Below are 13,809 nucleotides of genomic sequence, written 5' to 3'. Positions count from 1 at the left end.
ACAAAATGAGACCATCGATCATGTTGTCTCCATGTGCAGTCTGCTTGTGCCTACAGAGTATCTCAACAGGCATGATAGAGCTGCACAATATATTCACTGGGTAATATGCAAAAACCTGGACTTGCTCCATGATAAAAACTGGTGGGAACACAAACCACCCCCAGTACTTGAAAATGATCACATTGCACTCCTCTGGAACTTCACCATTCAAACTGACAGAAAGATAGACGCAAATAGGCCAGACATCATACTGAAAGACTTCAGACAAAAATCATGCCTCCTCATCGATATGACTGTCCCAATTGATATAAACGTATCTGTCAAGACCTACCAAAAACTGAGCAAATATAAAGATCTTGAAATAGAAATTAACAAAATGTGGAATCTGAAGACGAAAACAATACTAGAGCTATTCATAGAAAATGTGAGTTGATTTATGGAAAAGATTATGTTAAATTTTTGAAATGCAAATATGTGAATGAAAATTGAATTCAGACTTCTTCATGGTAGCTGGACCTGGTAGAAATAGCAGCCAAATCTCCCTCAAAACACCCTACTGTCTTAATCCAACAATTCTGCCTATTATGTAGTTTGAATGAGAAATTGTAACTAAAGATTAAGATTATTAACCCCACAAAGAGGTGAAAGAAGAGAGACAGCATAACGAAAGTTTTGGCTGACTGTCATCTTGTACTCCCTTGTTGCTACCAAGTCCACTCACAAAGCTTTGATCAACCTGAGGTTGTAGTAAAAGACACTTGCTCAAGGTGCCATGCAGTGGGACTGAACCTAGAGCCACGTGGTTGGGAAGCTAGTTTGTTACCACACAACCATGACTGTGCCTCTGTAATGTTGACAGCTTTTATTGTTGTTGTTACTATTACTGCTTCTGCTGCTTCTGCTGCTTCTGCTGCATCTGCTGCATCTGCTACTGCTCTTGTAACAATAACAATATAAGGTTTGTAAAACCTTACATTATCTATGTTTCCCTGTTGTAGTCATTACTCTTTGCTTGTATCACCTATGTTCCTAAGATAATCATGAGTACTACATGATCACCTTTTTTTTTCAGCTGTGGTCCTCTGTTTCTGCGAGAAATATTTATTGTTGCACTTTATTATCCTAGCATGATGAGTGTGTGTGACCCATTTTCACTACTATTTTTAATTCATGTGGGAAAGGCATTAAGGTCATACAATCACTTTCCTTCTTAAAATGTCAAATTTTTTATGTTTTCCTTAATGACTTTTCTTTTTCCTTTCCTCAGTCATGATGAAGTTAATTTTTTTCATCAATTCTTTTAAAAAATGCTTTGAATTCATCTGGTATTTGTTTGGTAAAAATGGCAAAAAAGAAACTTAAAGAATTTTTGATGCAGATTATTGAAAATACTGAAAAACCAGCAGATATAAAACTAGAATACAAATTTAACCATGCATATGAAAACAGAAAATTAAAATTCCAAAGAATATCAATTCTATGTATCTTTGTTTCTTGTCTCTTGTATTAGTGAAGGTTGAATAATTTATGGTTTTGGTTCCAAATAAATAAAGAAGATTAACATCAAAATAGACTTCCTATTCTTTGAGTTTTTTGGCTTTTTTTTTGTCTTTTAATTGTATTCTTTACTTTTCATGTGAAAAGATTTGGCAAATTCTTTGATGAAGCCAATAAGAAATAAATCCTCTTTTCTCTTTGTATTAACAATTGATTCATTATTATGCGGCTACTTTCAGAACTAAATGGTAAATAGCTTCAGAATATGACCAAATGTAAAATTTATAAAAACAAACTATTTTGATGTATTTTTTTTAAAATTAATTTTACTATTTCAATATTTTAAAAATTGATTTTACTATTTTAAATTTTATTGTATATTGCTGATTCTTCCACTGCAGTGGACACTATTGCAGCTGTTGTTGTTGTGAACAGTTCTATAGAATAATTATAAATGAAATATTAAAATCCTGACAGTTTTAAGATATTGGTGAGTTCCTGCAAGTCTTTTGGTGTCTCCCATGGGGAATATATTTAAATCTGGCTGAGACCTAATATTTATAACATTACATTTCAGTTATCAAACAGCTTGGAGGGAAAAGATCAGTAATATGGCACAAGAACCCAAAGACACAGATTTTACAAATATGGCAATGCTGATGATAATGCTTATAATAATAATAGTAACAACAACAACAACAACAACAGTATCAATGATAATCGTTTCTTTATTGGCCATAAGGGCCTACATAAAAGGTGCAAAGAACATTTGTACAAAACAGTTAAACACAGAGGGGTCTGTATGAGTACACGGATTTACAACAAGAAGATAATAATGAAAAGATTCCTCAGGGTGACAAGTCTCCAAGGACTACCTTTGACAACCCCACAAAAGTATGGTCACTCTGACCGTTTAGATGAGTGCCTTTTCATTCAGTGTTCCTCCAATTCAAACTCACGTGCTCAGTGCAGACCCATTCATTTTACCATATTCATCACCTGCATCAGCCTTTCAATGAATTTACAAGCAGACACTTCACTCCATTGGTCCCAGGTTTTTTTTTCAAGTAGAACATGAATAAGTTGATGAGGACTGGGCCAAAAAGGAAAGTATCTTTAGCCCTTTCAGTCTGATTCATGACACAAACTTTTTGGCCGCTAGATAGGTAAACACGGCCTGCCCTTCCTGGCCAAAGAAAGCAATGCCTCTTGGTAGTGCCACCTACAATGCCTATCTAGATCTACTGCACAGATCACAAATTTATAGTTTGTGTAGCTGTCCACTTTAAACAGCCTATGCTATCCCTATCTACTAGTCTACAGAACACTCTAGATATGATCTGGATGATCTGGTGCAGTTTGTCTATGTCCACATTGGTGCATCTGGAGAATTCTGGAGAGTATCTGTCAGACAGTTGGAAATTTCAATGCAGGTTTGTAAGATTCTTCCATGCCCTCTCCTATCTTACACACACAACTATTTCACGAAGTTGTCATAGATTTCACCCAACAATTTATTATCCAGTAATACCTTGTCTTACATGCAATATTTACAGAGCTGTCATGGAGTTGAATTAATAGTTTATAACATAGTAGTTGCCTGTCTCACACAATACTTTTTCATCTGAGTAGGAGTGTTGCAGGAAAGATGAAAATGTTGTTATTGTTGTGATTTTATTAGTTGAATATTGTGAGATTCAAATGCATAACTTTAAGTTTCCAAAACTAAAACGTTCCTTTAATTATAGAGGCTAGATTTCCTCTCCCTCAGTGAGACATCTCCATGTCATTTAAACTGTTGCGATTTGAGTAATTAGCTTTCAAAAGATTATGTTCCTAACATGCTTTGCCAAAGATTAAAACATGGGTCCAATAATTAAATTAGCAACTATTTCCATCAAATAAGATTTGGATGCAATTTACAGAGAAGCTTGCAAGCTGTGTCATCAGATGTGGTTTAACAATAGATGTAGGCTGCAGGGAACCAAAAACAAAGAACTGGAACTAACACATACCTACCTACCCACCTACCTATCTCGTTTTTCCAGCGTTCACCACTTCACATCGTCTTGGTTTATCAGCCTTCACCGTTTGTTTTTACTGTTTTGTTCGCCCTGTCCTGTTTTTATTACCACTTTCACCCTCTACAAAAAATCCCAAATTTTGTTTAACTTACCTTGTGGAAAGGACTGTTTTAAGGAAGATGCGTCTTGTCCTTACCTTCAAAATGTAGAGTAGATAAAACAGGGGACAACTGATGAGGGGAATGTTCTTTATGTTGCATGTCTCGTTTCTGTTTTTTTCGTTGTTCAAAAAATGTTCGTTTTCTATATTTTTGTTTTTTATGTTCTCATTTCTCATTCTGTCTTCATTTTTTTGGTGTCCTGTACATATATATGTAGGTATGTACATATATGTATGTATATATGCATATATTTATATTATTTATATTATTGTATGATCAAATGCCATGCATCCTTTTCCAAGTAAGTTTTACCTACCTACATGCATACATATCTATCCACCAACCTACATACCCACCTACCCACCTACCTGCCTACTTACCTACAGACCTATCTACCTGCCTACACATTTACCTACCGACCTACCTATCTGCCCACTTACGTAACCTAGCTGGTTACTGCCCTCTCTCCCTCCTTCCTTCCCTCCCTCCCTCCCTACCTACCTATGTACATGCATACATACGTATTGTACATACATACACATATATACATTACATTCATACACATATATGTATGTACTGGGGTGAAGGCATGTCTATGATTTGGGGTTCAGTCCTACTGTGTAGCACCTTGAGCAGATGTTTTCTTCTCTAGGCCCAGGCAACCAAAGTCTTTAAGTAGATTTAATAAACAGAAATTGAAAGAAGCTCGTTTTGTGTGTGTGTGTGTGTGTGCGCGCGCGTGCGCGTGCGTGTGGAAAAACGTTTGAAAAAATTTCATGTAAACTGTAGCAAAAATCTACTACACATGGAGAAATCTGTGGGTGTGTTTGTGGCATTGTTATCTAACTCCTCTTACATTGCTTTAGTGATTTTGATGAAAATTGACACGTGAGTAGAGCTCATGTCTCGAACATTAGTGACATACTTAGATTGTTGAAAAAGTCAATAATAGGGCACCTGGAAGGGATTCTTATATCTGCTACATATAACTAATATATTCTTTTTGAACATCCAAAGGAAATAACCCATTCACTCATGAAAGGGATCCTTATATATAGCCAAGGGAAATAACTCATTCATGTTCGTAAATTATTTTGTATAAATCAAATTGAGTGTGCTTATTTCTTAGTATTTGAACTATTTGAGTTATTTTCACAATTTATCCAGTACAACACTTAAAGAAGTAAATAGTATTTTCCTAAACAATAGATACACTTATTTCAGTTAGTGACTTATTCACGAATATATCAACACTAACGCCACTGAGGGTAATATTCTCTGCGAATGCTCAAAAGCTTTTTTCAGAGTTATTTACTTAGAATTGTTATTATTTCATATCTAATTAGCCTGTTATTGCATAACATGCTTCACAATTTTAGTATATATACCTTATTAGTATTTCCTCCTAAGTTGTATACACTCTGGGGACGTATTAAAGTCCTTTTCACAGCTACTTTATTTGAATATTTACTAATATTTACTTAATTTCATGTTATTACATAACTGACTTCACAATTTGGGTATTCATAACTTATTGGGAATTGCTAAAAACAAGATCCTGTGTAAGACAGTTTGGTATTCTCAATAAATGCACAAAAACCGTTTTAAGGACTACATATTGGGTTGTCCGGAAATTTCATGCCGATTTTTAGTAGCTAAATTTTTGACTTATTTTAGAACATGGTTGAGTCCATGAAATAGGATTTGACTACACCTCCATTTAGAGCAGAGTTTAAGCTATCTTTTCGTGGAAGAAGGTTTATGTTCCTTTAACCTGTGTTAATTCTGTAACCCTTTAAAATGGAAGACAAGAAAGTTCATTTTCAGCACTTGATGCTTTTTTTTCCATAAAGGGAAAAATGCCTCACAAGCAACCAAAGAAACATGCGCAATTTACGGTGGTGTTTCTTTATCCGAAAGAACTGTTCGGAAGTGGTTCGCAAGGTTCCAAGCTGGGATTGTAGCTTTATTGATAAAGAGCGATCAGGCAGACCATCCACTACAGATAATGACCAAATCAAGTCATTAATTGAGAATAACCCACATTGTACAACCCAAGAATTGGCAGAAAGCCTCAACCTATCAAAATCCGTCATTCATGAGCACCTGGTAAAGCTCGGGTACACAAATCGCTGCGATGTTTGGGTACCACATGAGTTGAGTGAGAAGAACCTTTTGGATCACATTTCCATCAGTGATTCGCTTTATAAACGGAATGAAAACACGCCTTTTTTAAAGCAAAATGTGACAGGTGATGAGAAATGGATTATCTACCGAAATGTTCCGAGAAAGCGATCCTAGAGTAAGCGACATGAGCCATCCTTAGCCACCCCAAAAGTGGGTCTTCACCCTAGAAAAGTCTTGCTTTGTGTCATGTGGGATTGGAAAGGAATTCTGTACTATGAGCTTCTCCCAAGTAACCAGACAATTAATTTTGAGAAATACTGAACACAACTGGACGAGTTAAAAGCAGCAATTCAAAAGAGTCCAGAATTGGTCAACAGGAAGGGTGTTGTTTTCCAACATGATAATGCAAGACCGCACGTTTCTTTGGGAACCAGACAAAAATTGCTGCAGCTCGGCTGGGATGTGTTACCCCACCGTCCATATTCACCAGATATTGCTCCTTCGGATTTCCACTTATTCAGGTTTCTGCAGAATAGTCTTAATGGTAAAAATTTCAATTCCTTGGATGACGTAAAAAGATACCTTGATGAATTCTTTGCCATGAAACCACCTCAATTTGGGGAAAAGAGTATTCATTTTCAAGTTAAAGGAAAGGTGGAAACACACTGTGCAACAAGATGGTTCATATTTGGTTGATTAAAAATGTAATGGCAAGTATTTATTGACCTTTTTCTTTCCTTTAAAAATCAGCATGAACTTTCCGGACAACCCAATACTTTGTATTGTTGTTACTGGATTAGCGAAACAATTATGAGAACAGAACCAAGGGATAAGCCCTGCTTTCCCGGGAATTACCGGGTATGTCAGCTAGTGTATGAATATATGTATATATATATATAATTTAGAGAAAAGAACCAAAGTTCATGAACTTATCCATGAAAATCTACAGTCACATATAGAAAAATTTAATAAATAAATACACTACAAAGAACGATAATAAAATACAAAGTAATAATCATTGAAATAATAAAACGTCCAGTTGTGTGCAATACAATATCATTAAATATTTTTCTTTTATTTATTAGTAAAATAAAGTACTTTTACTTCTTGATATAATAAGTATTTTTATATAAATTCATTTGTTATTTATTGTTGGTTGATATATATACATTATTAGTGTTGTATTTTGACCAGACAATTAGCTATATTTTTGAATAGAATTGATTTTCGATCGATCTATTTTAATCAATTTGATTTGATTTGATTTTCTATTTGAAAATTTGGTTATGAAACACGTGTAGTCATTTTATTATTTTATTATTTTAATGATTATTACTTTGTATTTTATTATAGTTCTTTTTAGTGTATTTACTTATTAAATTTTTCTATGTGTGACTGTGGATTTTCATGGATAAGTTCATGAACTTTGGTTCTTTTCTCTAAATTATATATTTAGATATTATATACTGTGAAACTTAATTTAATTTTAATTTTTGATAAATTGAATTTAATTGAGTTTTCACCTGTAAATTTGAATTTTTATCCGTATTATATATATATATATATATGCATGTATGAATGAATGAATATGTGTATATATATATATGTGTGAGTGTGTGTGTGTGTGTGTGTGTATGAATATATGCATATATATGTGTGTGTGCATGAATATATGTATATGCATATGTATATATATATGTGTGTGTGTGTGTGTGTGTATGAATATATTTCGCTTTTGGATTTGGTTTGCAAGATTCTTTATGTGATTTCGTGTGTTGAAGCATATTCTGTTATGTCTGGGAAGAGTCATTCTCTTTTGGTGCCTTATAATTTAACACTCTCTCCGGTAAAATTTCCACTTATTTCGTTTTTCATTTTTCTAAAATTTTCATTGCATCTTGCAACTTTTTCAATAGTTTCTCGCTTTTCTGGGAATTAGAATGGTACATCAGCTAGTATAAAAAAAAAATGAAAATGTGCAGATGCACAGAAGTGCCATTGACTGTCCACTAATATATCATTTTCCCTGATATATATATATATATATATATACACACACACACACACACACACATATATATGTGTATATACATATATGCATACATACATATATACATACATACATACATTCATACATACATACATACATACACACACATATACATACATAAAATGTCATTACGGTATTATCTACCGATGAGGCATGACATTATAGCTAGGATATTCTATAATGAAATCCATTGGAAAGATAATCCCGAGGACAAAGAAATAAAAACCCAGAATATGATAGAAGCTATAGCCACTCGTAATGTAAAGGAATCCTGGTGAAATGTCCCAGTGAAAACTTCAATAAAATGCAAGCACAACAGACCTGATATAATGATTTGGGATAGAGAAGAGAAACTGTGCACAGTTGTGAAAATTAGCTGCCCAGTGGATGTTAACATAAAACCGAAGATCAGTGAAAAAGAGAACACATGTTGAACTATTGAGAAATCTGCAGTTACTCTATCCAGATTACATGTTCAGGTTTATACCTGTAATTATTGGGGCCCTGGGATATGTAACACACTGCCTAAATACCAATCTTGAGAAATTAAGCTTCTCAAAACCAGAAAGGAGAAATCTAATTCGATACTATGGATTCAATCAATCACTGGAACTGTAAAAATCTCTAAAACTTTCCAGAAGTTTATCATTTAAATATATATGAGCATGTAACTATATGCATGAGAATACATACATAAAACATATAAATCTGCACATACATACATGATGGCTGCCCCCTCGTTATTGAGTATGGCCAATGCACAAGGCTTAACTGTTAACAGTGCTGTGATCAAATGTGACTTTTAGCCCAGCTAAAGATCTACAATGTCTTGGACAGAATTGGCAGCTAAAACCGTTACTGGCAATAGCCAGCTGTAATTGTAATTGGGCTTCATGTATCTTTGCATGTCATTTAAGTCCTCCCATCGAATTACACTCCCTTCCACATGCCTGACAGATATGATTTGTATGGTGTGTAGCATCATCACCAACAGCCTGGTAATCAATCATTGGTCTCGCTTTATGACTACGAAGATGACTCATGAGCCCAACTTTACTGGAGCAGGGTCTTGCACAGACACTGCATGTCAGCATCATAGGAAGACCCTTACCATCTGGAAGTGCAACAGTGATGCCCTTCCTGACATCCCTCCTTACTTTCTCATGCTCAACTTGAGATTTCTCAAAAGACACACATACAAACAAAAGACATACGAACATACAAAAGACATACGAACATACAAAAGACATACATACATACAAAAGACATACGTACAAACAAAAATAACCTGTTGTTGATGTTAAAATTCCAATGAAGGAGTGCTGGATCTAGGTTAGAAACCGATTCTTTCTCTATTGGCAAGAAATCTTGAAATAAGCTGAATAATGACATACATACATATACATAAAAATCCATATTTCAATCAAATTTCCTGCAAGTTAACTTGAGATCTCTTGATGACAATGTAACCTTCATTTAACTAAGATATCTTTCGCTTGATGAGTAGTCAGTGGAGTACCCCTTATTGAGTAATTACTACTTTTGAGAAACATATGTTGCCTAAATTTTACCTGCTCCATTCCCTAAATTTGGATTTGTATTCACATACCTAGCACCCTAGTTGCTAACTGTGAACTATAAAATAACATTTTTCTGCTTATCAAACTTCGATATGGGAAAAATTTACACCCTTCTACACCAAAAAAACCCACTATTGTTCCTGAAAGTTGTTTTTTATACCTTCTACATACTGCTCGAAGCTTACTAACTTCCTACACCTGGAACCTTGGATCTTACTTTTACATATATACTTATACATATATAGTTTAAATTTACAGAAAAACAAAAGACGAAGATAGGCATATAAACAACAAACAGATGTAACACCTATAAGGAGGTGCTTTTTTCATTCACCAAAGTGGATGGAGCCTTGGCCAGGAGGAACTGATGTCATCAGACAGTATCCAATGTTCATTGGGCGTTTCGACCCTAAACTGTAATACCCTCCCATTGGTGGGTCAGGAGAGTTGGCCAAATCACAGCTCCTCATCTCCTCCCGGCCTCCAGCTTAACTCCTTTCTCTTGCTCCAAAGCCAGCAACATACATACATGCAATCTGGGCCATTAATGTGAAAACCTGGAAAATACTAACAACTACACATAATTTCCAAATAAAGAATGACGTAGGCTACCTCAACCAAAATGGTAAACAAGGCGGCAGAGGTTTAACATCAATCCAAAATGCCTTTGAATGTCATATCATATCTCTTTGGCAACATCTTTTAACCACCAAGTGTCAAGGTGGATCTCTTGAACAAGTTTGCATACATGAGGCTGAAAACATCATGAGACTTAGAAGGTAGCTCCTTGAGCAACATTCCTTGTCTAATAACCTTAAATACATGCCCAAAGAAGTCGCACGACTCCACTGCAATGTATCATCAGATGAAAGGATAAGCATATATGAGCAGAAGATAATTCATATATCATTAGAAAGATTTAAGATGATAGTCACATTGATAATCAAGGCAGTCTATCATGGACCAGCAACTGGATTACTACCTCTCACTTTGAAGGGTATGCATTTGCAATCCAGGAGCAGGAAATATTAACCAAATACCTGATGCACAAAAGGGATAGAGATGCAGGAAAAGCAGTAAAATATGACAATTGATATAGACTTTGTGGAGTTAACACTGAAGGTATCACCCACATCATAAGCAGTTGTCCAAAAATGTCATTACAGTATTATCTACCAATGAGTTATGATGTTCTAACTAGGACATATATAATGAAATCCGTTGGAAGGATATCCCAAGGACAAAGAAATAAGAACCCACGGTATGGTAGAAACCATAGCCACTCATAATAAAAATGAGTACTGGTGGAATGTCCCAGTTAAACCCTCAATAAAATGTAAGCACAACAGACCTGATATAAGGATTTGGAATAGAGAAGAGAAACTGTGCACAGTTGTGGAAATTAGCTGCCCAATGGATGTTAAAATAAAACTGAAGATCACTGGAAAAGAGAATACCTACACTGAACTATTGAGAAATCTGCAGTTACTCTATCCAGATTACAAGTTCAGACTTATTCCTGTAATTATTGGGGCCCTAGGATATGTAACATACTGCCTAAATACCAATCTTAAGAAATTAAGCTTCTCAAAACCAGAAAGGAGAAATCTAATTTGATACTATAGATTCAATCAATCACTGGAACTGTAAAAATCTGTAAAATTTTCCAGAAGTTTATAATTTAAATATATATGAGCATGTCTAGATATGTAACTATAGGCACGAGAATACATACATAAAACAAAACAGAAATCTGCACATATACATACATACACGCCGTGTCATATCTCTTCGACATCATCTCAGAACCACCAAGTGTCGAAGTGCACCCCTTGATGAAGTCTGCAGACATGAGGTAAATACCATCATGAGATTGGAAAGGCAACTACTTGGCAAGCATTCCTTATTCGACAACCCTGAACTCTTACCCAGACAAATTGCAAGACTCTACCGTAACATAACATCAGAGGAGAGGATGAATGCATTCCAGCAGAAGACCATGCATGGATACGTTAACAGAAAGCTCCAGGGTGATAACAACATTGACAACCAGAGCAGTCTATCATGGAGTCTATCGGGTCACCAACTCTCACTTTGAAGGGCATGCCTTTGCTATTCAAGAACAAGAACTACCAACCAAATTCCTAATAAACAAACGGGACAGAGAGGCGGGCAAAGCGCCACAATGTAATAACCGATGCAGACTCTGTGGAATCAGTATCAGCAGCTGTCCAAAAATGTCATCACGGTATTACCTACCTATGAGACATGATGTTGTGTCCAAGACACTGTACAATGAAATCCGCCGACAGAATAACCCCGGGGCTAAGGAGATGGAAACCCATAATGAGGTAGAGGCCATTACCACTCACAATATGAAAGAGTATTGGTGGAATGTCCCAATAAAAACCTCAATAAAATGCAGACATAATAGACCGGATATAGTAATCTGGGACAGAGAAGAGAAACTGTGTACAGTAGTAGAAATCAGCTGTCCTGCGGATGTCAACATCACATTAAAGATTAGAGAAAAAGAGAACAACTATGCCGAGCTACTGAAACATTTGCAGATACTCCACCCAGACTACAAGTTCAGATTCATACCCGTGATTGTTGGGGCATTGGGATATGTAACGAACTGCCTCAACAAAAACCTGGAAAAATTAGGGTTCTCAAAACCTGAAAGAAAAAGGCTGATTAGAAGACTACAGATTCAAGCCATCAGATTCAAGCCATCAAAGTTTTACATATCTTTACAGTTGTAAAGATATGTAAAACTTTCCAAAAATTTAGCACATAAATACATATGCATGCATCTAGACATGAAAATATATACATAAAAACGCATCCATAAAACAAACATACAAATCTGCGCATACACTAACACCAGATACTGCACACACACACACATTATGCACAAATACCTAGATGATGTTGATAAAAGTTCCAATGAAGGAGCCTTGAATCTATGTTAGAGTCCGGCTCTTTCTCTATTGACAAGAAATACAGAAATGAAACTGATTGATAAAATACATACATGCATAAATACACACATAAATACATACATATATACATACATACCCTGTTGCTGATGTTGAAATTCCATTGAAGGTGCCTTGAACCTAAGTTAGAGACCGGCTCTTTCTCTATTGGCAAACATTCTTGAAATAAACTGAATAATGACATACATACATAAATATATGTATATATATATATATATATGTGTGCATACATACATACATATATACATATATAATTACTCAACGAGGGGTACTCCACTGCAGAGTGATTGATGTTAGGAAGGTGGCATTATGATGTAAGCATGTGCTAACACCCCTCATAACTTTTTTTAATTTTATGAATTTTTACAAAATTTTGTCAATTTTGTCTTCTGCATAATGGAATTAATACAGTTATGCAAAAAATTTCTTCTTAAATTCCCTAGCGACACAGTCTGTGTCCAATTAGCATTTGCGAGGGAGGTCATCACTCCCATCTCTAACCTTACATGATACACACAGACTCCAGTTTCTGAGTGGTTACCTATCCTCAGTGTGCATTAATCATTAGCTAGTTGGCAAATATAGTTTACAATTCTGTACTGCTACTGTTTATATCTCACTCAGAAACTTAGTATAACATTTCTCTCTCTTTTACGAGATCATCGACAGTGAGTCACCAGAAAAGTATGTAGTAATTTGCAAGTGGAATGAGCTTTCATCACTAGCTAGTGATTAACACACACTGAGGATGAGTAACCACCCAGAAACTTGAGTCCATGTGTATCACATAAGACTACAGATGGGAGCAATGAGCTCCCTCACAAATACTAATCGGACATAGGTTGTGTGTTGTTAGTCAGCTGGAGGAGATGTCTTTTTGGGGCTATAAACAACAGTAGCACTATCCTGTATAAAACACATTTATATATATATATATATATGCACACACACACACACACACACATATATATATATGTATATATATGTGTATATATATGTATGTATGTGTGTATAGGTGTATATGTAATTATGTATGCATATATGTTTTCATACATTTATATGTATGTGTTGTCCAACCCACTATCCGGTAGCGTCCAATTCTCTAACGGTTTTTTTCAAATGAATCACGTCATAACCTTATCCATCTATTGTTTTCATACTCGGTCATAATGTCTTACGTTTAAGATGATTCCCATGCATTCCCCGAAGAGAAGGTTACAATTTTAATATCACCGATCCCTATGGATCACATAGGTTGTAATCCTTTGAAACATATGTAGGAATAAAGTATGCAATTATAACATGCGTTTTCTCCATTCCTTAAATTTATATATATATATATATATATATATATATGGGCTGTGAGAC

The sequence above is a fragment of the Octopus bimaculoides genome, chromosome 8 (assembly GCF_001194135.2).
Source record: "Octopus bimaculoides isolate UCB-OBI-ISO-001 chromosome 8, ASM119413v2, whole genome shotgun sequence".
NCBI lineage: Eukaryota > Metazoa > Mollusca > Cephalopoda > Octopoda > Octopodidae > Octopus > Octopus bimaculoides.
Note: the sequence above shows the minus strand (reverse complement) of the source record.